Source organism: Kogia breviceps, chromosome 19 (assembly GCF_026419965.1).
Source record: "Kogia breviceps isolate mKogBre1 chromosome 19, mKogBre1 haplotype 1, whole genome shotgun sequence".
In the NCBI taxonomy this organism is placed as follows: domain Eukaryota; kingdom Metazoa; phylum Chordata; class Mammalia; order Artiodactyla; family Physeteridae; genus Kogia; species Kogia breviceps.
The window spans coordinates 55877307-55905006 of NC_081328.1; the positions used below are offsets into that span (position 1 = coordinate 55877307).

General features: G+C 44.8%; 1 long non-coding RNA gene and 1 other non-coding gene across 4 annotated transcripts in view; one reads left to right on the forward strand and one right to left on the reverse strand.

Annotated features, from left to right (window-relative positions):
* The window catches only part of LOC136793201 (uncharacterized), a 175333-nt gene that overhangs the window by 73155 nt on the left and 74478 nt on the right, over positions 1-27700 (reverse strand). The window lies entirely within an intron of this gene.
* On the forward strand, positions 426-497 carry TRNAW-CCA (transfer RNA tryptophan (anticodon CCA)). The gene has a single exon. It is a non-coding gene; the product is annotated as a tRNA-Trp (tRNA).

The window sequence follows — 27700 nt, forward strand, 5'->3', positions numbered from 1 at the left end:
AAAAGGGGGAATTGTGTGCCGTGATCGTCTGGGGATTTGCAGATGGGTTTCTCTGGCTGAATTCTGTGGAGGGTTAAGCAGATCTTGGAGAAATGCAATTTGCTTTGCCCTCAAGAGGAGTAAATTATAAACTAGCTTCGTCTTCCACAGAGAATTCTTCTGCAAGGATTTGGTTCCCTTTATTTTGCTACTTTAAGAAAAAAAAAAAAAAAGAAAAAAAAAAGAAAGAAAGAAAAAGAAAAAAAGGGATAAGCGCCATGCCCCAGAAAACTACTCTCTCCTCCTTTTGGGTTTTTTAAGCACTTACAATTCCACTGAAAGTCATTACAGACCCTTGCAGAGACTGACTTGTCATATGCTATTGGGAGAGGAGATACCATCCCCTCTCTCCTGAGCAGCTCAATCTAAAGTGTCGTCTAGGGACTTCCCTGGTGGTCCAGTGGGTAAGACTCCAGCTCCCAATGCAGGGGGCCCGGGTTCGATCCCCGGTCAGGGAACTAGATCCCTCATGCCGCAGCTAAGAGTTCGCATGTGTGGTAAAACTAAGACCCGGGGCAACCAAATAATTAATTAATTAACTAATTAACTATTAAAGTGTCGTCTACCAGATGCAAGTGCCCATTTCCATACGAGTCAGAGAGAAATTTCACTTCAGGTTTCACGCAAGGACGCTGGACGTGGCCTTGCCGATCCGTTTCCACCCTCTGCCATGGGAAAATCTATCTGCAATCGAGGAGACGTCCATGGTTGCTTCTGTCCATGCTGAGCCAAAGGGCAGGGGATTTCTGGTCATAAACTGCTACTAGCCTGCAGTGTGACAAAGTCAGAAATTTGAGGGGTGGAGTTGAAAAGGCCAAGTTGAAATTCAATGACCTTATCTTGGACTCCCTGCAAAGAAGACCCATTGCCACCTGCAACTCAGTAAGCTTTGTCATGCTGTGTATTTAAGGTACTTTTAGACTTTCCCAAAGAAGTTTCTGCCAGTTTGATCGCGTCCCCACCTGTGTCCAGGAACTTGGGCAACTCCAAATATCTTAAAGTGTAGATACGCTCATTTAACCTATGATAACTTTACTAGCCCTTTTCTTCATTTAGCTATGACTACAGTGAAAAGAGAAGTCTCAGAGGACTCAGACCCAGGGTGTTTGGAGTGCTTAGAAGTACTGCTGGCTTTTCTCTTTAGGATTCTGGAAAAAAAAAAAAAAACAAAACAAAAAAAAACCACCCAGGATCTGAAAGTTGAAGGGGTGCTCTGGAATAACTTTCCCCCAAGTAAATTTTCCACTTTATTCCCCCTAAAATGTCTACTCTCCAAGAGCTCCAAAAGGCTCCGTCTCAGCTACCAGCCTCTAAGTACTGGGACCACCAGAGTTCCTTCTCAAGAAGGTCTTCTCCTTCAGCCTTGAAATCTAACCCTTTGCTCGCTTCAGGTATGAGGCAGGCATCCCACAGAGGGTGAGAGAATTCTCATCCAGCAACGGGCCAGCACACTTCCTTACCTGAAATGGAGATCGTGGTCGTTGCTTGGCCTTATGAGGATTTGAATTCCCAACTCTCACTATGAACATCACCCTGCAGCTTCCTACAGGCTTACTCTGTTTTCTCACCACACCCCTGCTCTCACACCGTCTCCATGTTTCCTTAATGTGCCACCCTCAACTCTAGCCCAGGGAAGCTAAAGAAAGGAATTCTGGCAACACTCAAGTGTATCACCGATGGTTTCTCCTTTCCAGCGGACCTTTGTCGTCAAAACAGAACCCTAAGGTTTTCGTAGTTTCTGCCCTCCTTAGATGTAGCTACTTTGCCTAATTAACGCGTGTGAAATGTTGAAAACATTTTAGGCAAGGAGAAATACTGGGGGCAAATGAAAATCCGAGTTTAACAGACTCACAGACACAGAGAGCAGACTCGTGGTTGCCAAGCAGAAGGGAGTGGGGAGGGATGGATGGGGAGTTTGGGGGTTAGTAGATGCAAACTATTATATAGAGAATGGAGAAACAACAGGGTCCTACTGTGTAGCACAGGGAACTCTATTCAACATCCTGTGATAAACCATAATGGAAAAGAATATAAAAAAGAGTGTATATATATGTATAACTGAATCACTTTGTTGTCCAGCAGAAAGTAACACAGCATATTATAAATCAACTGAACTTCAATAAAATTCTTTAAAAAGAAGAATGACTTCAAATGCCAAGGGTCCACCCTTGTGATTCCCAGGATCCTGGAGTCAGACTCCATTCACCCCAGCTCTGCCACTTCCTAGCTGGGTGACCTTGGACAAGTCACTTAACCTCTCTGTGTTTCATTGTCCTCAACTGTAACATAAGCATAATATTAATACCTTCCTCAAAGAGTCGATGTGAGAATTAAGTTCATATGATACTTAAAACAGTATCTGACACGTACTAAATGCTCTCTAAAGTTAACTGTTATCAAAAGTTTCATCATCAAAAAAAAAAGTTTCACCATCTGTATCATCATTATCATCACTTCTTGCTCAAAATTTCTTTAGATCTTTTAGTACCTCAGTATATTTGCTGAAAATATATCTATTATATTGTGTGCGGTTTCCTTTAAATATTTTATGTTTTTGTCCTATCTCTCATAGCAAATGTTGTATCTGTTTTTCTATAACCTACAGAAGTTCAAGCAGAATAAGCCAGGCTAAGACAGAATCTACTAAGAGAACCATTTTCTTGGTTTCTCCCACTATGGGCAGCAGAATCTTGACTCAAATGGGGCTATAAACTCTTTTATTGAGCTGACATTTCTCAGCACATATTTCGTGCTGCGAACTGTGCTAAAGATCCTACTTATACCTTCTTACTCAATGACTACAATAACCTTATGAGTTATTATACTTATACCCATTTCATAGATAAGAAAACTGAGCCTTAGGGAAGTAGGCCGCAGTTAGACAAAGAAGCATCACTGACAATTAAGGCACCTATGTAAGTTCCCTTGCAGTTATAGGCACGAATAGTACCATTGACGCTGACTGGCCATCCTTGAGTTCTCCCGTGAACTCCTGAGCCTCCTCATTAGTGACTAGTGAGACCCCTTACCCAAGAACCTCTGTTCTAGAATCTTCTTTTCCTTATGTTGCCTCTCCTTATGGTCATTCCCTTGGTAATTTTATCTAAGCTCATAGTTTTAAATGTCATCGATATACTGACATCTCCCCCATTTTTATCTCTAAATCAGGGCTTTTCTCCCAAACTCCAGACATACATAGCAAACTGCCTTCTCAAGATCTCAAAATCACATGTAAAAAGCTAAACTTCTGAGTTTGCTCCCTCAAACTTGCTCCAAACACACTCTTGCCCATTTCCACTAAAGGAAGCTCCATCCTTCAGGATCTTTGTCTCAAGATCCTCGGAGCCGTACTCAGCTCTGCTTTTTCTCTCATCCCCCATATTCAGTGTTTCAGAGACGCAGGTGGCTTCGCCTCCGAGATGCATCTAGAATCTGAGCACTTTCCCCCACTTCTGCATCATCGTCCTGGTCCGAGACACCACCATCTCTTACTGGAGCTCTTGTGGTCCTGACTGGTCTCCATGATTCCATCCTCTCCCCCTCCCCCCAACCAGTTCTCATCTCGTCACAAGTTCCAGGTCAGATCCTGCTGCCCCCCCCCTTCGACGGCTCCCCATCTCCCTCTGGGTAAAAGCCAAAGTTCCCCTTACAATGGTCTATAAACCCTATACAGTCAGCCTCTAATACCTCCTTGGCCTTAAACCCTACAAATTTCTCCCCACCCCTAATCACTCAGTTCCTCCATTCCAGCCTCCCTGATGTCACATCAGACACTGTCTTATACCTCAGGGCCTTTGCACACACTGTTCTCTGTGCCTGGAAAACTCTTGCCCTGAAGGTCTCACGGTTTGTCATCTCACCTCCTCAGGTCTTTGCCCAAATGCCATCTTCTTAAAGACTCCTGCCCTGTCCACCCTATCGAGCATTGCAACCTCAACCTTCCCCCCTGACCTCATCACCTTGTCATATAATTTTCTTACTTATAATGCTCTGTTGGCATTTTATTATTATAATATATTATTATTATTATATAATAACTGTTGGCCTCCTCCTGCTATAACGTAAGTTCCACGAGGGCAGGGATGTTTCTCTTTTCTATTAGCTAATAAGTCCTCCACACAAAGAACAGAACCTGACACGAGGCAGGTGCAGGGGCTCACTTAAGACTGAATGAATATACATTCATTCTACTAATGAATACATTAGTAGAGCTGAGATTCAATCCGGGCCTTCTGAATTCTTACGAAGGCACTACGGTCCCTTCAACCGGAGGAGAGCTGCACAGCCCCTCTGATGCAAGCTTAGGCTAAAAATGAATATCCAGTAGCTAACATTCCCGGGTACCACCATCACCCACCCACTGACTTGTCTTTGCTGAGAACATCACAACTTACTGATCTCTCGCCCAGCCTGTCCGGGTTCACATCAGGGTAGACTATTCCGTACAGAATGCAAATAGGCAAACGTGTTTGCTTCACGGTAACACGAGCACAGTCAGAGGCTGGAGAGAAGGCAAGAGGCCAGACAGGGACAAGCCACCGGGACAGGCCAGCTTGCTAGCGGCCCCGCGGAAGAGCGCTTCACGCGTGGGTGTGGCTTGACTCAGCCGGTTCTCTGCTGTCGAGAACTGGCTCAGGGATCTCGTCAGCTTTTGTATTGGGGGTAAATCCAGGTCGCAAGAGCGGACGTCATTAACCAGGCGCCCCTACCTGACGATGGCAATCAAAATGGCTATTTCGAATTTCAGGTCTCCAGGGAGTGCTGAGACTTCCAAGGGCCTCGTGGGCTCCATCTCGGAACCGCTTTCAAGCAGGGGCTGCAGTACTGACGCAGCGCTCAGGGCGGCGCTCTCGTTCTACTCCCAAGAGCCACGCTTCCCCGCGGCAGGCCACGCCTCCCGACCGCCCCGTGACTCGGCGCCGGGAGGTTCCGCTACACGCCCAGTGCACGCAAGCTTGCCGTCACCACCAACACAAAAAATTACTTTGGGATGAACCCTGTCTTGGGAGCCCCCTGTCTTTGGTAGGATTCAGGGGTCTCCAAGCGGATAGCCACTTGGGCACTCCCATAAGACCCCGAGGCTGGTAGAAAAGGACGGCGCCATATTGGTTGAAGGCTGGCGGGGCCATTTTGTCTTGTTTCTGGCTGCAACGGGGGACAGGCCACCCGCTCATTATTCTAGGTTTTCTTTCTTTTCCCCTTTTCAGGGCTGTCGTTTCGGGAGGCAAGCCACCACAGCCCCAGGGCGCGGCAGGCGTGCCTCCCTGCGTGTCGTGTCCCTGCACACAGGGCGGGACTCGCCCTGACCCCGGGACGTCAGCTGCCCGCAGTTCTGGCAGAACAGACGCCGTGCCTGCCGGCAAAGCCCTCAGTTAAGGCTGCCATTAGCCCCTGTACTTGACCACAGGGCTCGAAACATTTTAACAGCACGGGCTTGTTTAATCCTTGTAATCTTTCATAAGTCTGTAATGCCCTTGTTTTTCAAATCTCTGCTTTGTGTATGGGGAAACAACCAGATAGGCCGAGTGACCCTGCAAAGGTCATCCAGGGATTCAGAATTAGAATCATGGACCCTTGACCTTCCATCAGGGGTGCTGACTTTTCTGAATCTCTGCCACAAAGAACCTCTTTCTCCCCCCGACCCCATCCTCATCCCCATGTACCTCGCCAATAATCCCATCCTTGGATACAAGGCATTGGTTTGGTTCTTTTCTAGAGTACACACATTCACACAAGTACAGAAATCCGCGCCCGTTTCTGCAGCCTTAAGCCACGTGCCCATGATATGCTGTTACTTGTATAACCCAGAAGTAAGGAGAAGTGGCCCCTACATTTTACGTTGAAACCTGACTTTTGAAATATACACACAGTCTCCCTCTTAGAGATAGGCGATTCAGGATGGCAGATGAAAAGCCCTGAGAAATCATGCAGAAAAGAAATGGCTTAACTCATTTAACCACATATTTTCCAAACTTCCTTAAACATAGATGATTTTTCTCCACAGTACCCCTCTGTTGACCTCATTGCGAGTATATTCCTTGAAATACCCTTTTGGAAATGCTGTATAAAATTATAATCTCTTTGTAGCCTAGGGGTGGGTGTGTAGGCAATGCCCTCCACTTTGCTATGCTGGGGAATTCCAGAGTTCACAGACTTAGTCTTCTTAGAGACAGTGAGATTTTTGTGGTATCCAACAGTATCCTGATGGTTGACAAAAGCCAAGTACCATGGCAGTTTTCCAAGCTTGAGATTATGGAGCAGAAAGTAGATCAAATGCCACTCTCTCCTCCTTCGGATGGGCCCCATCCCATCCCTACCAAAGCACCAGACATCTCCACTCAAGGCCACCTCCTGCTGTCCCACTGTTGGCGTCACTGGGGACCTTCCCCTTCCAGCCCTTCGGAAGTGTGCCCTTTAGTCCCTGGAAAGCTTGATGACCAGGAGAGTCCTAACACACCACCCAGCTCTTCATCTCTCTCCAAAACAAAGCCATAACCCCGAGGCAGTAATTCTTTTTTCTACAATGATAAAAGCTTCCACTTTCTTCTGGGAATGTACTTCTCATGCCTTTCATTTGTCCAGAAGAGCGGGTAGCTTTGCCCCGTAACTGAAGTTCCTACACCACCCCTGGGAGCCTTTCATAGTCAGAGGAGCTAAGAAAAAAGCACATACTCAGTCTGAAGTCTTGGGGGACAAAGACCTTTACAGCAATGACCCTATGTGCCGCCATTTGTTGTTGAATGTAATGTTCGCTTTCCAACTCTGTAGAAGTGTCCTGGATCATCTCAGAAAAATATACTGACTCAGAAGGAATTAAAATGCTGGGCTATACGGTGATCACCCCATGCCAGGCCATTCTTTCTAGCTTCTTCCTGAGCTTTGGGGCCAATGACAAGAATGGTCTTCACTTTGTGACTCTTGCAGACATTTGGTATCAGGATAGTCATTTTAGTTCTTCTTTAAACAATTACAAGCCCTAAACTTAGAAGGGCAAGGGAACCTGATAGAATCAGCCCTTTTCTGTGGATCAGATGTATTCTTTTAAGAACCAACCAATCCCCAAAACTCACACACCCACCCCACGGGAAAAAAAAAAAAAAAAAAAGCCATATCACTGACAGGACTAGTGACTTCTACGTCTAGAGACATTCAGGATAACTGCCTGAGTGTGACACCTACATTAACCAGATTAATTCCCTCAGTATTGCATTGGTGGCTGGCAATGCTGTTCCTTTATGTATTTAAGTCAAGCCTTGCAAAGGGTACATTCCTGTTTTAACAAGTATTTTTAAGCTGCGGTTATACATCATCACCCAAACTCATACCAGGCACCGTGTCAGGTGTTTGTGACCAAAGAAAGTTGATAATTTATGGCAAATGGATGGACAGAGGGGCAATGTTTCTAACTTCAACATCTTGCCAGGAAGGACGGAAGGACGGAAGGAAGGAGGATTTTTTTGTTCGTTTTTTAAAACATCTTTATTGGCTTCTAATTGCTTCACAATGGTGTGCTAGTTGCTGCTGTATAACAAAGTGAATCAGTCTGATCATATACTCTTTCAGCCAGCCCGAAACACCCTTCTACTGCAAAGGCAATCCAAGAAATGCAGAGATTATGGGTTTTTTTTTTCTTCTCTTCAAGGTTGCTAAAACTTGACTTTACCCAGATATAGTTTTTGTTGTTGTTTTTTGCTTTGTGTGTGGGGGGTTTTTTTTTTTAAGAAATGAAGAGTCCAAAAACTTACTATATGCCCTTGTGTAACCTGCTAAACCCCACTAAAACCTTGGCATTGTCACAGTTTTTTTTTTTTTTTTTGTGGTATGCGGGCCTCACTGTTGTGGCCTCTCCCGTTGCGGAGCACAGGCTCCGGACGCGCAGGCTCAGCGGCCACGGCTCACGGGCCCAGCCGCTCCGCGGCACGTGGGATCCTCCTGGACCGGGGCACGAACCCGTGTCCCCTGCATCGGCAGGCGGACTCTCAACCGCTGCGCCACCAGGGAAGCCCTTGTCACAGTTTTAATTGAGGATGATCACTGCACCCTCTCAAAGAGTTTTTGAGAGGATGTGATGAGAAAATCCATGTAAGGTGCTTAGTACAGTGCCTAGAACACAGCAAAAACTTGATCAATGATAAACGATTATGGAGGTTTCTTTAAAAAAATCTTTATCAGTTCGTTGTGATTCTTTGATCCCGTACCCTTCGCTGTCTTCAAAACGTCCTATTGGCTTGATTTCATTTTCAGACCTTTTTACTTCTCTTTAAGGGCATTTGGGTATAGAACACGGTTAAAACTGGAACCAGGATCTCTTGTGCCCTGGAGCCATGTTCCAATTAACTGTCGGGCTGTACTGGTGTTAGGAGGGTGAACCAGGGTGAGGAGCAATGAACCTGGAAATCCTGGCACTAGCTCTGTCCAGGGTTTGCTGCTGTTTGTATAGATATAGCTGTGTGTCTCCAGGTGAGGCACTAAGGCACCGCACCCTAAAAAATGGAGTTGCAGGGTTTCTCTGTTGAGGGAAAACAGCCAAAAGAAAACATCTTACTCTCTCTTCACAGCGGAAAGAACACCAGGCATAGTCCATGGACAGCCAGAGCCGGTGAAAGCAAAGCCCTCTCACTGCATCCCTGGAATAGCTGAGAATCTGCCCTTGAATTTCACAGATGGTGATTCCCAGAATGTGTGTGCAATGTCCCTGGAGAAGGGCTGCTGGGTGACTGACCAAGCTGTCCAGGGCCATCAGCCCCTCCCAGAGCAGCTCAGCTCTCCCCTTGGAGAGTGACGCGCAGTAACACGAGGATATGTGGGGGGACAACTGGCCTTTTAAAGGTACCCAGGATGGATGAGATCTTACCCTTCCAATAGTTCTTTTGTAGTTCTTGTCTTTTGGTCAATGTCATGATTACCCTGGAGGCTGGCAGAGAAGTGAGGGATCTGGTTCTCTTGCACGTTCTGGATGGGGAAGTGGCTTCACAGTAAGAGACTGGAGATGCAGACAAAGCTCAGAAAGCGGCTGTGCTTTTTTATGCCCTGGGGTGGGAGGAGGAGGATGTGAGGAGTAGTTGCTACTTTCTGCTGACAGCTTGTATTGCAGGAGTATTTTGGGTGCATTGTCTCATTGAATCCTATGACAAGTTAGAGACCGGCTAGGATCACTTCCATTTTGTGGGTCAGGAAACCAAGACCGAAAGAGGTTTGATAATTTGCTCATGTTTACACAGCTGGTAGAACTGGGTCTTTTTTTTTTTTTTCTAATACACTTTTATTGGAGTATAATTGCTTCACAATGTTGTGTACATTTCTGTTGTACAACAAAGTGAATCAGCTATACATATACATATATCCCCATATCTCCTCCCTCTTGCGTCTCCCTCCCACCCTCCCTATCCCACCCCTCTAGGTGGTCACAAAGCACAGAGCTGATCTCCCCGTGCTATGCGGCTGCTTCCCACTAGCTATCTATTTTACATTTGGTCGTGTATATATGTCCATGCCACTCTCTCACTTCGTCCCAGCTGACCCTTCCCCCTCCCCGTGTCCTCAAGTCCATTCTCTACGTCTCCCTCATTATTCCTGCCCTGCCACGAGGTTCATGACAACCATTTTGTTTAGATTCCATATATATGTGTTAGCATACAGTATTTGTTTTTCTTTTTCTGACTTACTTCGCTTTGTATGACAGACTCTAGGTCCATCCACCTCACTACAAATAACTCAGTTTCGTTTCTTTTTATGGCTGAGTAATATTCCATCGTATATATGTGCCACATCTTCTTTATCCACTCATCTGCTGATGGGAACTTAGCTTGCTTCCATGTCCTGGCTATCGTAGATAGTGCTGCAGTGAACACTGGGGTACGTGACTCTTTTTGAATTAAGGTTTTTCTCAGGGTATATGCCCAGTAGTGGGATTGCTGGGTCATATGGTAGGTGTTTCTGGCTGAACCATTTTCCTTTGCAACCAACTATTTCTGAAGCCTGGATTGATGTAATCAACCAATTCTGAAAGTCAGCACATCGTCTACATGGTTTTACAGTGATTCCTCTTCCTACCTCCCAGGCTGGTACAATCTTCTGCCAGAACAGTGGAGGAACAGGGGGTCTGAAGAGCCACAGAACAGAAAAACTCAGCCACCTTCCCTTCCTCCTAAATGGACTTAAGCCACCCTCACGACGTGACCTTGTTTTCTTATTTGAAGTGTGGACACAGTTCCTTCCTGGCAACCAGAGCCCTCAAAGTCTTGCTGATTCCAAAATAGAGTCATGTTATCATCACAGGTTACATTCACACAGGCCCCTCCTCAAGCTAAACCCTCTACACTTGCACTCCTCTGCTGAAGATCACTTACTGGGCTTAAGAGGTAAGTATCCCTGAGGTTACGTACCGCGTGGGCAAACGAAAACGATGATGGAGAACATACTAGTGTCACAGGAAAGAATCTGCCACGTCCTCCCTCAGAAAATAGAAACACACTGTTGAATGAGATCGCTCAGTTAATGAACTTGGCAATTAAGAAAAAATAAATCCTAGAGGCTACTTAGAGATGCAGCCTTTAAACTCACTGACTAGTGAGATGCAGCCTGTAGGGGCTCAGTTTTGACAGCAAAGAGGCCTGGGTTCTAGTTCCAGATGTGCCACCCACTGAGAGGGTGTCAATAGGAGTTACTCAGCAATCCTAACCTTTGACACCGCACGGCTGTAGAGAAGAATAAAGTCCCATGGAACATGTTGGGTGAATGTGGCATTTCGCTTTCATTGTTGTAATTATTGGTTTGAACCGTCATGACTTCCCTTGTTATCAGGTGTACACATCGCTCTCTCTCAACTGATGGTCTCACTTTGTATTTCGCTAAATAGAAACACGCAAACTAGTGCTAGTTCATCTTTCCAGTTGTCCCCCACCAGGTCCGCCTAACACTATCCTTGTCACCTCAGACCCTCTCTGATCAGTAACTAGAATGGGTCCTCCAAGTCCTAAGTCAGATCACATTCTCTCCCGCTTGAATCCAACAGAGGACCCCCTTCACTCTTAGTGTAAAAGCCAGGCTCCTCTTGACCTACAAGGGTCCCCGGGATCTCCCCCAGCTCCGACCCTTTCTCCTCCAGCTGTCTCTCTCTTGTTCACCATGTTCCAATTCTGCTGACCTTTGGCTGTTCCTTGGACATACCAGCTTACCAGCCATACATGCTTGCACTTTTCCCAAATCTCTGCTTGGGTGGCTACTTCTCATCAGGTATCACCTACCTAAAACATATTCCCCATTTCTCTGTCCTACTGGCCCGATTTATTCTTTTTTTTTTTTTTTTTTGTGCGGTACGCGGGCCTCTCACTGCTGTGGCCTCTCCCGTTGCGCAGCACAGGCTCCGGACGCGCAGGCTCAGCGGCCATGGCTCACGGGCCCAGCCGCTCCGCGGCACGTGGGATCTTCCCGGACCGGGGCACGAACCCGCGTCCCCTGCATCGGCAGGCGGATTCTCAACCACTGCGCCACCAGGGAAGCCCCCGATTTATTCTTAAAGCTCTTATCACTATCTGCAAGTATAGGATTTCTTCATTCACTTACTTTTTTATTGTCTCCCCCAAGAGTCTACAGTAATGGCTTCTTGAAGGCGCTCCATGAATGTTTGTGGAGATGGATGGATAGATGGCTGATAAAAAAGCCTAGTTAGTTGTCTGTGTGTGTGTTCATTTACTTACTACTCTGGAAAATTGATACCTTCACTCTACATTAGGGTGGCTAATTAAAAGTGGTACCACTGGTTTTCAGCACAGGAACTTGTAACAGAGTTTACTGACTGTCCATCAGCAGAGAAAATAAACATTTCCTCCCTTGTGGAGTTAAGTACCAAAAACAATTAGAACGAGGGAATATCTGTACTAGAGGCAAGTAGAGCCAGAAGTAAAAAGATGTCACTTCTGAATGGAACAAACTAGAACCAGAGCTAGTGGGACAAAGGAACAAGGGAAGCAGCCGTTAAGCTAGAAAAGAAGATCACAATGTCTGTTGGAGAAGAGATGTCATCTTCCACCATGGTCCAAACTGAATTCCCTATCTTGTTCCGTCTTTCCCAGCTTAGTGGATATTCTCACCGTGCACCCACTCACCTGTGCCTACAACCTGGGTGTCAGCCTAAGAGTCCTTCCTCAAATGTTTCTTGGATTCAACTCATCTCCAGGTCAAGTCAGTTTGATTCGCCTTCTTGTCTGAGCTCACAAGCCCCCACCTTCTAACCCACCCTCCTAATTGCTTCTCAAGGGATCTTCCTAAACAGCAAATCTGCTTATATTATTTCCAGGCTTAACATGTCTTTCACAGATACAGTCCAAATTCTATAAAAAGGTTTTTAAGAGCCCTTCTACATACGTTCCCAGCTGTAACATTCACCTCACTATCTCCCTCCTCCCACATCCTAAACCAGATACGCATATGCAATCTCCCTCCTCTCACACGGCCCCTCCGATATTCAGAGTGCCCGGCCTTCCCTAATTACTTGAGTCCTCTAAACACATGTTGGCCTTTCTTTCTGATCCTTTCTTTGCACAATCGGCTCTCTCCACGTATCTTACAGGGCTCGGTTCAAACACCTCTACGTTCGGAGAAATGGTGAAGTTGTCCTCGATCTGTAAGCAGACTTCGTAGTTTCTCTCTGCATTACATTCATAAACCCCATCACATGGCATTTTAACTCTTCGTTTGCGTGTCTGTCTCCCTGGCTACACTGAGCGTTCTTTGAGGGCACGGCTTGCGTTTTATTTGTCTTCCTATTCCCCAGAACCTAGGGAGTACTCGATATATACTTATTAAATGATACAGACAAAGATAAGATAAAAATCCTTTATTGATGTGCACCTCCTACAACTGCCAGAGCCAGGCAGCTGCCTTCCGTCACACAATGACAACCTGAGCGTAAGGCTCTTTCCCAAACCATTAGGGCTGATCCACACGTCCCTTGGCCATCCCATTACAAGGATCGTCATTGAAGTGGATCAACGCACTACTATATATTTAATGTTCAGGGTGTCGTGGGTACGTAAGCCTCTTAGAAGTGACTGAAGGATCTTCAGATTAAAAAAATTAAAATAAAAAAATGTAAAATGAAATGAAGAAGAACATAAAAGGAACTTAAGTGCAGGAGCTCCTAGCCCAGGGACAGAGATCTCCATCAGCGCAACGGTGACTGACACGAGCGAGATGCTTTAACATTGACACAGTCCAGAACCCCATGGAAATGATGGCGTTTCTTGTTTTAAAAATTAATTTGTATTGGCGTAGAGTTGATTTACAATGTTGTGTTAGATTCTACTGTACAGCACAGTAAGTCAGTTATACATATACATATACATGTATCCACTCTTTTTTAGATTCTTTTCCCATATATTGAGTATTGAGTAGTGTTCCCTGTGCTCTACAGCAGGTCCTTATTAGTCATCTAGTTTACATATAGTCGTGTACAGTAGTGTGAGATCAGTGGTACAGGATAGAAAGCCCAGAGACAAACCCACACACCTATGGTCACCTGATTCATGACAAAGGAGGCAAGAACATACAGCGGAGAAAAGATAGCGTCTTCAATAAGTGGTTCTGGGAGAACTGGACAGCTACATGTAAAAGAATGAAATTAGAACACTCCCTAACACCATACACAAAAGTAATCTCCAAATGGATTAAAGACCTAAATGTAAGACCAGACACTTTAAAACATGGAGGAACACATAAGAAAAACATCCTTTGACATAAACCACAGCAAGATGCTTTCTGACCACCTCCTAGAGTAATGGAAATGAAAACGAAAATAAACAAATGGGACCTAATTAAACTTTAAAGCTTTTGCACAGCAAAGGAAACCATAAAGAGGACGAAAAGACAACCGTCATAATAGGAGAAAATGTTTGCAAATGAAACAACAGACATACGATTAATCTCCAAAATATACAAACAGCTCATGGAGCTCTATATAGAAAAACCAAACAATTCAATTAAAAGATGGGGGGAAGACCTAAATAGACATTTCACCAAGGAAGACATACATATGGCCAAGAGGCTCATGAAAAGATGCTCAACATCACTAATTATTAGAGAAATGCTGATCAAAACTACAGTGAGATATCATCTCACACCGGTCAGATTGGCCATTATCAAAAAATCTAGAAACAATAAATGCTGGAGAGGGTGTGGAGAAAAGGGAACCCTCTTGCACTGTTGGTGGGAATGTAAATTGATACAGCCACTATGGAGAACAGTGTGGAGGTTCCTTAAAGAACTAAAAATAGAATTACCATATGATCAAGCAATCGCACTACTGGGCGTATACCCTGAGAAAACGATAATTCAAAAATAGTCATGTACCCCAGTGTTCACTGCAGCACTATTTACAATAGCCACAACATGGAAGCAACCTAAGTGTCCATCAACAGATGAATGGATAAAGAAGATGTGGCACGTATATACAATGGAATATTACTCAGCCATAAAAAGAAACGAAATTGAGTTATTTGTAGTGAGGTGGATGAACCTAGAGTCTGTCATACAGAGTGAAGTAAGTCAGATAGAGAAAAACAAATACCGTATGCTAACACATATATATGAATCTAAAAATAAAGAAGAAAATAGTTCTGAAGAACGTAGGGGCAGGACAGAAATAAAGATGCAGACGTAGAGAATGGACTTGAAGACATGGGGAGGGGGAAAGGTGAGCTGGGACAAAGTGAGAGAGTGGCATGGACATATATACACTACCAAATGTAAAATAGATAGCTAGTGGGAAGCAGCCGCATAGAACAGGGAGATCAGCTCGGTGCTTTGTGACCACCTAGAGGGGTGGGATAGGGAGGCTGGGAGGGAGATGCAAGAGGGAGGGGATATGGGGACATGTGTATGCATATGGCTGATTCACTTTGTTGTGCAACAGAAACTAACACAGTATTGTGAAGCAATTATGCTCCAATAAAGATCTATAAAAAAAAATAAAAGCTTGTTTTAAGCAACCCACATTTTGGAAATTTGTCATGGCAGACCCAGAAAACTAACACAATTGTGGTTTTGTCATTTTCTATGTAAAGCTATTAATATCTTGGTTAGATCTATCCCTAGATTATTATTTTGTTTTGAGTGCTAGCAAAAAAATATCATTTTTTAGATTTTATTTTCTAATTGTCTGTTGATACTAGGTGGAAATACAGTTGATTTTACAAACTAACTTTGTATCTAACAACCTTGCTAAATTTACTTATTAGCTAGAACTGTTTACTGGCAGATTCTTTTGAATTTTCTACATACCTGTAAATTGCGTGTGTGTATATGTATATATGTCTTCTAAAAATAATGATGGTTTTATTCATTTTTTTTACCAACTTTCATGGGGTTTTTTCATTGTTTTATTGCACTGACCTCCAACAGAGTATGGAATAGAGGCAGTAATAGGAAGCATCCTTGGTTCATTCCTGATCTCAGGGGAAAACTTTCAATAATTTACCGTTAAGTACGATGCTTGCTATAAATTCTTTGTACATAACCTTTATTAGATTAAAGCAGTTTCTTTGCTTCCTAGGTTGTAAGGAGTTCTCATCACGAATTAGGTATTGAATTTTATCAAATGTTTATTCTGCATCAATTCATACGACTCTATGTTTTTCATTCTTTATTCTGTTAACATGGTGAATTATATTATTTGATGACCAAATGTTAAAACAAATTTGTATTCCTGGATGTAAATGTGCATGATAAGTTATCCTTCAGCATCCCTGGATTTGATTTGCTACTATTTTGTTTAAACTGTTTACCCGTATTTGCAAAAACAAAATGGCCTATAATTTTCCTTTCTTGTGTTGTCTTAGTCAACTTTGAGTATCATGGTTTCATAAAACGAAAGCTGATGAATCATCTCAGTTTTTAAAAAAAATCTAACGTGTTTCCTCTGATATTTTTCTGGAAGAGGTTATGTCGAATGGGTGTTATTTCTTCTTTAGAACTTCGGTACTAACCTCCAGCAAGATCATCTAATTGAAGACCTCTTTTTGTGGAATTTTTAAATTACAAATTTAATTTACTTAAGAGGTACAGAGCTATTCAAACTATTTAATATTTTGTGATACTTGGTGCCTTTTGAGGAATTGGTCCATTTCACCTAAGTTGTCGAATTTATGTGTGTAGAGTTGTTTATAGTATTTTCTTACTTTTTTTTTTTTGATGTCTTCAGAGTCTGTATTGATATCTCCTGTTTAATTTCTGGTATTGGTAATTGGTGGTTTTTAATTCTCTCTCTGTTTTTCTCTGAAAACCTTGATAGAGATTTGTCAATTACATTGATTTTTCCAAAGAATCACACTTTTGTTTCATTTATTTTTACCTATTTTTGAATCATGTTTTTTTCAACCACTCTGCTGATCTCTTTATGGAAGGTCTGTTGGTGACAAATTCTCTGAATCTTCCTTCATCTGAAAATGTCTTGCTTTTTCTTTCCTTCCTGAAGGATATTTTCCCTTGATGCAGAATAGTGAGTTTACAGCTCTTTTCTTTCAGCACATGAAAACTATTATGCCATTTCCTTCTGGCTTCCATGGTTTCCAATAAGAAATTATAGTTAAGGTGTTAAGCTGTCTTCAAGATTTTTGTCTTTGTCTTTAGTTTTCTGGAGTTTGGTTGTTATGGGTCTTGGCATAGAGTTCTTTGGTGTGGATTTCTCTGGGTGGTGAGCTGGATTCGGCCACAGGACATAGCTTTTGGCAATTCCCACCTAGACGATTGATACTACATGAAAATTCAGGCCCAATATTGCCGGATTTTCTGATTTTACAAGAAAAACTAGAAATATGGAGTGTTTTAAAATTTGAAATCACCTGGTTTTTCAAGTCTCTCAATAAATTCTAATTTGTTTTCAACACAGTGCTGGATAAGAAAAGAAAACAAAAAGAGAAACAATCTTCCCAGCCCCATAGACCTCGGGACATATTTGTTATTTTAAATGTGGTTCTCTTTAAAATAGTTAAGCACTTTCTTTATTTCATTTAATGCTCTTCGCCATGACTTTAACTTTGTCTGGCACCAAGATGAAGAGTCATACTTTGTTTCAACTTAGATTTCCCTGCCATGCCTTTTCCCATTGTGAGTCACTTTGTTTTAAGCGTGTCTCTTTTCTCAGCTTATAGTTGGGCTTGGCTTTGCAATCCCGTCATATTTTGGAAACGACGATACTTAGCCCACTTACAGTTACTGACATACTAATCTTAATTTGCTTCCTCTGTGATGAACGTCTGGGCTTTTACACATGCCTTCTGAGGGCAGAGATGCAACTACAGAAGAGACACTCCAGCAAAGACTTAGAGAAGCATGTGGTAAAGATGAGTACATCGATAGCGTTTCATATGTTTAATCCTCCTTGGGATGGATAACTTTTGATATACTCACTACTTAAAAGATCATCGTCACTTCATTTACAGTTACAAAGATTTGCTTGAGAGAAAAGCTTTGAAGAAAAAAAGCTATGCTTCCCTTTCTGCCTTCTCTTTGCAGTGCTCAAAGGAGCATAAAGCCAGTTAGGCTGGTGGAGTTTTATACTTCCAAGATGCCAGCCGACACCCCCTCCTTCCACAGCCGCCAGCTGTCCAACAGCCGGCCCTAATTTCAAGAAGTGGAGGGGCTTCCCTGGTGGCACAGTGGTTAAGAATCTGCCTGCCAATGCAGGGGACACGGGTTCAAGCCCCGGTCCAGGAAGATCCCACAGGCCGCGGAGCAACAAAGCCCGTGTGCCACAACTACTGAGCCTGCGCTCTAGAGCCCACGAGCCACAACTACTGAGCCCGAGTGCCACAACTACTGAAGCCCGTGCACCACAACTACGGAACCCCACATGCCTAGAGCCCATCTCCACAAAAAGAGGAGCCACTGCAGTGAGAAGCCCGCACACCGTAGTGAAGAGCAGCCCCCCTCGCCGCAACTAGAGAGAGCCCGCGCGCAGCAACAAGAGTCAGCACAGCCAAAAATAAATTTTAAAAATTTAAAATATATATATATATACATATATATATATATATATATATATAAGAAGTGGAGAGAGCTCAGGCCTGTGACACGGAGGACTCAGTCTGCTGCCCAAAGCAATTGGAAAAACCTGCTCTGGTTTTGCAATCCTGCAACTGGAGCTGCCAAAGATCAGAAAGGAAGCATGAGAAAATTCCCTCCTTATCACAGGCCTCTGCTTCTCGGTTCTAAACAGGGAAGATGAATGCGGGAGACGTGGGACATACCCGGGTCGGAGTTCCTCTCCTAGACCTTGAACCCTGAATTCACGTCCTTCCTCCCTGTGCTTTCCAAAGCCCACGTTTAGACTGAGAGAGGCAGGAATAAAGGGGGCAGCAGCTGCCAGGAAATGTTGAGAAGGAACAGAACAGCAGAGCATCTCTTTGACAGGCTGTTGATGGGATAACGGACTCCTCAGCTGCACTTCCAGGCGCCTGGGATGGAAACGGCACCTCCCCTTCCATTGAAACGGAAGAGCTCAGAGGGAAGGACCCAGGGCTGTGATTTCTCAGCCTTGAAGGCCAGCTGTTCTCGGACAGCACCGCACAGTGAGGCAGCCACAGCCCAGTGACTTGGATCTCCAGCAGGTCCCCTATTAGACTCTTCACAGACAGGAAGCCAGGGATTCCAGTTTCAGTTTTTCAAAAGCCCTTCCCTGGACCCTAAGAAGCGAATGATGAGCAGAGTAGGAGGCTGGGAGTCAGACGTAGATTTGAATACACTGTGTCTCTGCCACTGAGCATCTATGAGACCTGGAACTGTGCTCCTAAGAACGAAATGAGATACGCACAGAATACCTATTACACCGCTGTATGAGTCAGTGTTCTCCAGAGACACAGAGAGAGAGACAGACAGTCTGATTTATTTAAAGCAACTGCATGCACTTATGGAGGCCTGGCAAGTCCAAAATCTGATGGGGGAGGGCAGCAGGCTAGAGAGGGACTCGGGAAAGAGTTGCAGTTCAAGTCCAAAGGCAGTCTGCTGGCAGAAATCCCCCTTCTCCAGGGGCTTCCCTGGTGGCGCAGTGTTAAGAATCCGCCTGCCAGTGCAGGGGACACGGGTTCGAGCCCTGGTCCGGGAAGATCCCACATGCCGCGGAGCAACAAAGCCCGTGCGCCACAACTACTGAGCCTGCGCTCTAGAGCCCGCGAGCCCACGGGCTTTTGTTCTCATAAGGTCTTCAGCTGATTAGATGATGCCCACCCACAGCATGCAGAGCAATCTGCTGTATTCAACGCCCACCAGTTTACATGCAAATCTCACCCCCAAAAACACCCTTGCAGGAACATCCAGAATAAGGTTTGATGAAATATCTTGGCACCATAGCCCAGCCAAGTTGATACATAAAATTAACCATCACACACTAGAGATCCAATAAACACAGTTCCCTCCCCCTCATTTCCCTGATTCCTGAGCCGTTAACTCCTGTTTCTCCCACCTCTCTTATCCTTTTTCTCTGCCCTGGGCCCTTTGGTCCCTGCTGAGTGAAGATCCTTTCCCAGAATGCTTGTCATGGAATCTTCTGCGTGTGTTTCCCATTACCACCTGCCACCCTCCAGATAATCCTCTGTCCTTCACCGCCAGCCTAGGCGCCCAGCAAATATTGACTCACACTTCAGGCCACCCATCTCACATCACCCGCAGCCCCTCCCTCCATGGCGTTTGTCTCCTTAAAAGGAAATTAGGGTGAATGCAAGAAAGAATAATCATGAGCAAGAAACAGCAAAGACTGAATTTAACATCTTCTTGACAGTCCCCCTTTTCAAATATCTCTGAGTTCCATTTCTCTTCTGTTTGGCTTCCTGGTCCTTACTACTGAGAAAACTGAACAAACAACCCTCCCTCCTGGTCTCTTTTCCCCTGCTCCTCCCCCTGTTTTGGCCAAGTCAGTGGAGCTTCTTTTGCAAAGCTCTTCAGGCATTTTTTAAAAACAGCTGTGGAGTGAATGGAGATCTGCTCTATGCCGTAAGTGGCCCATTGACCAACTAACAAAAAAAAAAAAAAAAAAAAAGGATTTGGTCAAAGGAAAAAATGTTTCTCAAAACTAGAAAACGTGCAGAGATTTGTATGTGCAGATTAATAGATCTCTAAGAGATAAATATGATGGCCATATTTATAACTTGTAGAACTGGAGAAGCATCCCTTCTTGAAAGCACGATTATACAGAGCCCTCCATTGGGAAGGTCCTAAAGACAATGAAGGCCTGAGAAGCACAGACGCACACAATGGAGCTTGAGAACATTTAGAAAACACCTTGGGCTTCCCTGGTGGCGCAGTGGTTGAGAGTCCGCCTGCCGATGCAGGAGACACGGGTTCGTGCCCTGGTCCGGGAGGATCCCACATGCCGCGGAGCAGCTAGGCCCGTGAGCCATGGCCGTTGAGCCTGTGCGTCCGGAGCCTGTGCTCCGCAGCGGGAGGGGCCACAGCAGTGAGAGGCCCGCATACCGCAAAAAAAAAAAAAAAAAAACACCTTAAAATACCAAGCGATGCATAAATGAAAGAATGCAGAGAAGCACACCAGCTTGGGTCACAACACCCTGAAAGAGGACAGAGGCAGCCCCCCTCTTCTCCAGATACCCGATTCCTACCCAAACTGACATTGCCGGGTCAAATTCTTCCTCGGCTCTTAAAGACTTCCCAGAGGCACCCAGCCTGCACGCCATCACCTCCTTCTCCAAACTCTTAGAGAAACGTGTTGTCATCAGCTTCGTGTGGCCCTGGGCTGTGCGACCCAGTGAACGGGCACAACTTTGCTTCCCTGTGGATTTTCACTCCTCCACACTCGTGTGTCTGTGTCTATCACTGGATGCCACGTCCTTGAGGGCTGTGTACACGACTTACTGCTCAGAGAACACAACACAGCGACTGAAACCGCTCCGCTAATACGAGTTGACTCGTTAAGATGTGTCATATTTCACCCACATCATCAGCAGACAACCGCAGACCACCCACTTTGTCACTCAGCCAAGATCATAATAAAAATCATCACATTAGCAGCTGGCAGCGACTGAGTGCTTATTCTGCACAAAGTTATATTTTAACCCATTTCATGCTTAGCACTTAATGCATTTAATGTTTAGAAACAACTCCATGACATAAGCACTTTTAGTATCCCCATTTTGCAGGTGGAGAAACTGAGGCACAGTGAACCCAGGTCTATAGCCAATAAGCACCAGAGCCAGTTTTTGAATCCAGATTAATCAGCTCCAGAGTCAGGACCCTTCACTGCTATGTTATATTTAGAAATAATGTCTTCAGGAACTCTTCCAGAACTATTCTATGCACCTGGCACATAGAAATACACAAGTCAATGTGCATATTTGGATAACTTGGTTCTGCATTATATACAGAATGAGCTCTGAACACCTCCATCTTCCATCCGGAGCTTTCAGTATTTTTCCCAACTTAGTGTGGAGCCCTCCCAGCATCTTTCCTCCCACACCGGACAACTCATAGGAGCCTGTACACTTTCAACGCTTTCCTCCTTTTGCAACTCTGCCCAGATCTTTTCACTGCTGGGTGACCCGTGCACCCCACAGTTCTCGGTCCAAGTTGTGCCTACCTTTCAAGACCCAGCTTAGATCTGTCCTAGCCAACAACTTGACCCAGTCTTTCTTTCCTCATCAGAATGCATTTCCCTCTCCCCGTAAAAGATGGTATCTGTGACCACGTCACCATGAATGATGTGCATCCAGAGATGCTTCCTTGCACTGGCGAGAAAGGCATGGGGTCCGAGCCGGTAAGCTGGCTGACACACATACGCCGCCCCCAGCTTCCTTACGTTTCAGCTGAAATGAAGCAACCACTTCTCGCACGGGCCCGCGGGGGTGTGTGAGGCACGCGCATCAGGAGGGGAAAAAACGTTGAAAACTACGTTTCACACTTATAAATAATGCTAGAAACATGATGAGGGGGTATCATGAAAATAACTCTGAATCCACTCAAACTTATTTTTATTTATTTATTTTTAGGTCTTTAGCGCTTCACTTTATTTATTTACGTTTGGCTGTGCTGGGTCTTCGTTGCTGCGTGTGGGCTTTCTCTAGTTGCAGTGAGCGGGGGCTACTTTCTTCGTTGAGGTGCGCGGTCTTCTCCTTGCGGTGGCTTCTCTTGTTGCGGAGCAAGGGCTCGAGGTGCGTGGGCTTCAGTAGTTGTGGCTCTCAGTCTCAGTAGTTGTGGCGCACGGGCTTAGTTGCTCCACGGCACGTGGGATCTTCCCGGACCAGGGCTCGAACCCGTGTCCCATGCATCGGCAGGCAGATTCTTAACCACTGCGCCAGCAGGAAAGTCCCAAACTTATTTTTAAAAAATAAGTCATCCTCACTCAGTATTTTATTAGTAGTAACAAATTACTGATGACACATTTCATGACTAATGGTACCCAACAGAGAGTGTTAACAGCTAGGCTGGAAATGCTGCTCTCATGCCTCCTCTGACTTGAAAGGCTCCAGAAGACCCAGGCTGCATCTCAGCCACTTTAAGAGCCTAGCTCTGTGTTCCGAGCATAGGGGGAACTTATTACCCGTGAATGGCATTGACCTGGACTGCTTCGTCCAGACGTGATGGAAGGTTTGGTCAGGCCGGCTCCCAGAGCAAAAGGCAGGACACACAGGGAAACTAGTGGGTGAAGAAGCATTTCCGCACCCCCTTGGGGCACGAGGACACTCAGGATAACAGGCGCTGGAAGAGAGGCCCATCCCCAGCCTTCAAAGAGGGCGTACAGGATGCAAGACCAACAAATATGTAATCAGCATAAACACGAAGAGAAAAATACAGTAATTCCAAGAGTATGTTGACGGGGGAGAATTAATGGGTTAAGATGGGAGAAATGAACCACAAGATCACTGGTGAGAGCAGACACTGGCTGTTGTGTGTCTGATTCAGCCAGTCATGAGGACCCGGAGAAGAAAGCCCCAGAAAGCAGTCTGGATCAGAGTCCCAGTGCACGTTCTCCACAGGGTGGGGTGAGGGGATTGGGGGGGCCGTTGCTGTGATCTCAAGAGTCCTGCTGCAGGCTTCCCAGAGCTCATTTTGGAGGGTGGGGCTGTCAGAATCCCCCCGTCCGCTCTGCAAGGGTAACCTACCGCCTCTGGGCACTCAGATTAGTGTCTTCCTCTGTGGTTCTTTCCAGAACATTCGTGGGGTTGCTGACTATTCTGGGAAAGGGGGACGGCTCCACACAAAATATGTCTTCGCTCTGGATGACTCTCCTCTTGATCTCCTCGCTACCCCCAGGTTTGGTGGTGAAGTCACGGTGTGGACAACGGGGACCCAGCCGGCCTGTTGCTACTTAGAAAGTCCGTGTATGTCCCTCTCAGCGACACTAAATGACCAAGGAAGGTTAGGGGTGCCACCCTGTCTTCCCTCCAAGTTACAGTAGCCGGCGATTAGGTGAAAAAGGAAACTCTCTGCAAATAGGCTGTCTTCATCATAGTCCTTTATATTCACTCTTTTTACATACATCTCTGGAAATGCCATTTTATATGAAAGATATTCTGATTAAATTCTCCCTGGAGTGTCATCTGAATGGACTGGGTAAATGGGTGGGCTTCTCCTCCTGTATCTGACAATCCCAAGAATTCTCAGATGACACAACTTGGCCGTGTTTCAGTGAGGCCCAAAAACCTTGAAAATCTGTCCTTAAAGAATGAAATCATTCCATGGAGCAGCTTGGCAAAGAGTTGCCCCTCTATCTGCCTGGAAAAAACATAATTAACAAGCTAATAGAAAAATCCAGCATGTATATTATTCCCTAAGGATCTAGGATTGCTGTTTTACAAATAATTTCATGAGCTGAATTTTTTTTTTGGCATTTATTTGGAAGTTCGTATTATCAGTATCGTGCTACATCTGTTTTTATGAACATCAGTGCTATAGACTTTGCATCCTCCCACCCCAAATTCACATTTTATAGCCTAATGCCCAGTGTGACCGTATTTGGAGGTGGGGCCTTTGGGAGGCAATTAGGTCATGAGGGTGGAGCTGCCATGAATGGGATTAGTGCCCTTATAACAGAGACCCCAGAGAACTTTCCTGCTCCTTCCAACATGAGAGGACACGGCAAAAAGACAGCAGTCCACGAACCAGGAGACAGACCCTCACCAGGCACTAAATCTGCCGGTGCCTTGACTTTGGACCTCCAGCCTCCAGAACTGTGAGAAACCCATTTATGGGATTCTGTTACAGCAGCCCAAATGGACCAGGGTAATCAGCCTTTCCCACCAGAGGTTCACTACTTTTTGGTCAGTGGTCCAAAAGTCTCAAACTGTCCCCAGACTCCAGTTTCTCCCAATTCTAGAAAGGAGATTATAACTATAGTTTCCCACACAGAATTGTGGAAGAGGTCAAATGGGACCAACGTGCAAAATAATGGCAGTAAATCTGCAGGAGGATTCAAGATTCCAGAGCTTGGGTGGGTAGTCTAAGAGAATCCAGTTTAGTACCTATGCTCCGAATGCACTCATATGTGTAAAGCTCTTAGAACAGTTTCTGGAACGTCACATCCGTAGCAGCTTTTACTCCATCTCTGTGGAGTAAGAGGCCCAATAACAGTCTGCAAAGTATTTCTCAGGCCCCACCTCTGCCCCCAGGGACTTCTGACCTCCTTCAGAGCCCTTCCAGAAAGGTCTGGGGTCACAAGAGAGGGTCTCCCATTGCGCCCCTACTTAGTACTTGCTCCTTGGGCCTCCTGCAAACAGAACCGCCCAGCAACCCTCCAGACCTCCAAAATGTCCTTAAACACAACGGTGCATATGGTATCATTTGCCAAATTATGACTTGGCTGAATTATAGAAGCTCTCCCATGGGAAACAGCACTGGCACTTAGAGCCAAGCTTTTAGAGTCAGCCTGACCCAGAATCAAACCCAGGCAAAGCCACTTACTAACTCTGTGACCCTGAGTAAGTTGTTTGACTTTTTTGAGCCTCACGTTCCTTGTAAATAATAGTACCTATTCAGAACCCGAAAGATTTTTATTTTACCAAACACGTATACCTAATTTACTAAGTGCTTATCCAATATGAACTTATTTAATTCTCTGAACAAGCCTACGATGCAGGTGCTATGATTATCCTCATCTTATAGATAAGGCCACTTAGGCACAAATAACTTGCTGAAGGTCACACGGCAAGTGTGACAGCACTACGAGAAGCAAGATTCGAACCCTGGCCTTCTAGCTACTGAATCCTTGTTCTTAAGCACCACCCTCCTACCTGATGTTAATAGTCAAACAACTGTTTTTCATATTTTTGTGCAGAGGAAAATTTTCAAATACACAAAAGCAAAGAGGATCCCTTGTCCTCTCAGCCTAAACAATCATCAACATTCCACTGTTCTAAACAAAGACGTTGTTAATTTTATTCTCCTTAAGTTGCAATAATAAATATTTTTGTCATTCTGTTTGATCTTGCCTAAATCAATGGTTACATTTTGGTAATTTCCTTTGGTTTCCTTGCACAATCGTAACATTAAGACATCTGGTCCCTATGTTTATAAAGTACATCTACAGTACTATTTTTGTACGTTACTTTGTATAGCTTACTGAGTGCTTTTACTTGATTATTTCATTGACTTTTCCAGCAACCTTTGAAGACAGGCAGTGAGATTTCTGTGATTCCCCTTTTAAAAATGGTCAAATGAAGCCCAGAGAAAAAATATTTGCCCAAGTTCACACAATCTGATTTTTAAAGTTTTCAGTGATTTGTTCTCTGGACATCAATATAGAGTGGGCTCTGGAATTCAGCAGCATTCAATTAGTACAATGTATGATGTAAAAATTGTACCATAAATATGTGTAGATAATGCGTGTGATCAAATGTATATGCATGTAGTCCACATACACGCATGTTTGTGTGTGTGAGATCCAATGCCATGACTATCCCACTGAACATACTTTCCCTTCTCCCCTTCTAGAAGGATCATTCAGAAGAAAAAGCCCCCCGATTACTCAGTGGTTGCCTGCAAGGCTTCCAAATCTCCCCAAACGTTTTCAGCATTAAGACATTCACCAAAGGCCCTGGATGCTTCGATTTTCCCCCCAAATTGTTGACTTCTCTGGTTCTCAGCCGCCCCATCACACGGAGGCCGTTCCAGTTTTATCGATGACATACTTCACCTCTTTGGAAGATCCAAGCAAAACCTCTGTTATTTTATGTGAACGCCTGTTTCCTTTTGAGGGCTATGTTGGAGATTTTATGATACACTTTTATAAAAAGAACTATTTGGGTATGATCACTAAAAAAAAAAGAATGTGCCACAAAAATGGCCCCCTACAAAGCCTTTTCTAGGTAAAATAAACACATTCCTTGTTTACCAATAGAGTTTATTAAGAGCATCATAGATAATTCATGTTTAGTTCCAAACTATTAGACTTCAACAGGGAAGGAAAGTTTGTCTTTTGCGACTGGTAACATCATCTAAACCACGTTTCCGTCCTCATGTGTCTGCATTTAAACTCATCTATGGTTTCAGCAGAAACCATAAAGTGACTTCTAGAGAAGAAATTCAAGAAAAGTGGTTCTTTTCACGTGTCCCACTACGTAATGAAATGCCCCGACTTTGGACTCGGTGGCACAATGCCCAGGGCAGGCTTGGCATGGGATGTATTTTTGTTGAATAATCAATGAATGAATGAGATCATCTAAGCATCTGGTGAAGTATATGAGTTATTACATTTTCAAGACCTTTTTTATGACTCTTTTCCATACACATGTGAAGTAATTTCAATGAGAGCTAACAGGTTTTGCAAGTAGTAATACCTTGGAAACATGTTTTAATGAATAAAGAATAATAACATTGAATGAAGAGATTGATCATCTTATACAAATAGATATTTTTTTCAGTAGAAAAGATTTGCTATTGTAGTTGGTCTCTTTCATTCCCTCTCTTTTCTCTCTCTTTTTAAAAACAGTGAAGGTAAGCATCAGCTTTTCTCCATCTACATCATTATAGCTTCTGAGCTGATGAATTTTATAAAGTTGTCTTGGGTCTAATCTTTTTTTTTTTTTTTTTTTTTGCGGTACGTGGGCCTCTCACGGCTGTGGTCTCTCCCGTTGCGGAGCACAGGCTCTGGTCGCGCAGGCTCAGCGGCCACGGCTCACGGGCCCAGCCGCTCCGCGGCACGTGGGATCCTCCTGGACCGGGGCATGAACCAGTGTCCCCTGCATCGGCAGGCGGACTCGCAACCACTGCGCCACCACAGAAGCCCCTGGGTCTAATCTTAATACTTTACATTTAAATTGGAATCCGTTTTCATACTGAGGTGCAAAGAACAAAGTGAGCCCCCACCGTGTGGGACCGGCCCCCGGGCAGGGCGACGAACGAATACCTGAACCCGTACAGATCCAGCTCTCAGCTGCTTCTCCAGTGGGGTAATTGCTGTCCCTTAACCCTCTTCTCGGGGGGCCTCTTTGAGTCTCTTTTAGCTGACAGTGCCCCGTGGAAAAGCGGTCATTCCTCCATCATCCCACACCCTTCTACCCACTCCTCCTGAAGGAAGGCTGCAGTTTAACTAAGTCCTGATTCCAGGTCTCTCCAATGACGGCGTATCTTCGGGAGACAAAGGAGACACCACGGCCTCAAGGCACCAGCGTGCATGGCTTAGGGTGGCTCCCACGGTGGCCTCTGTAGCTGGAATGGTGAATTT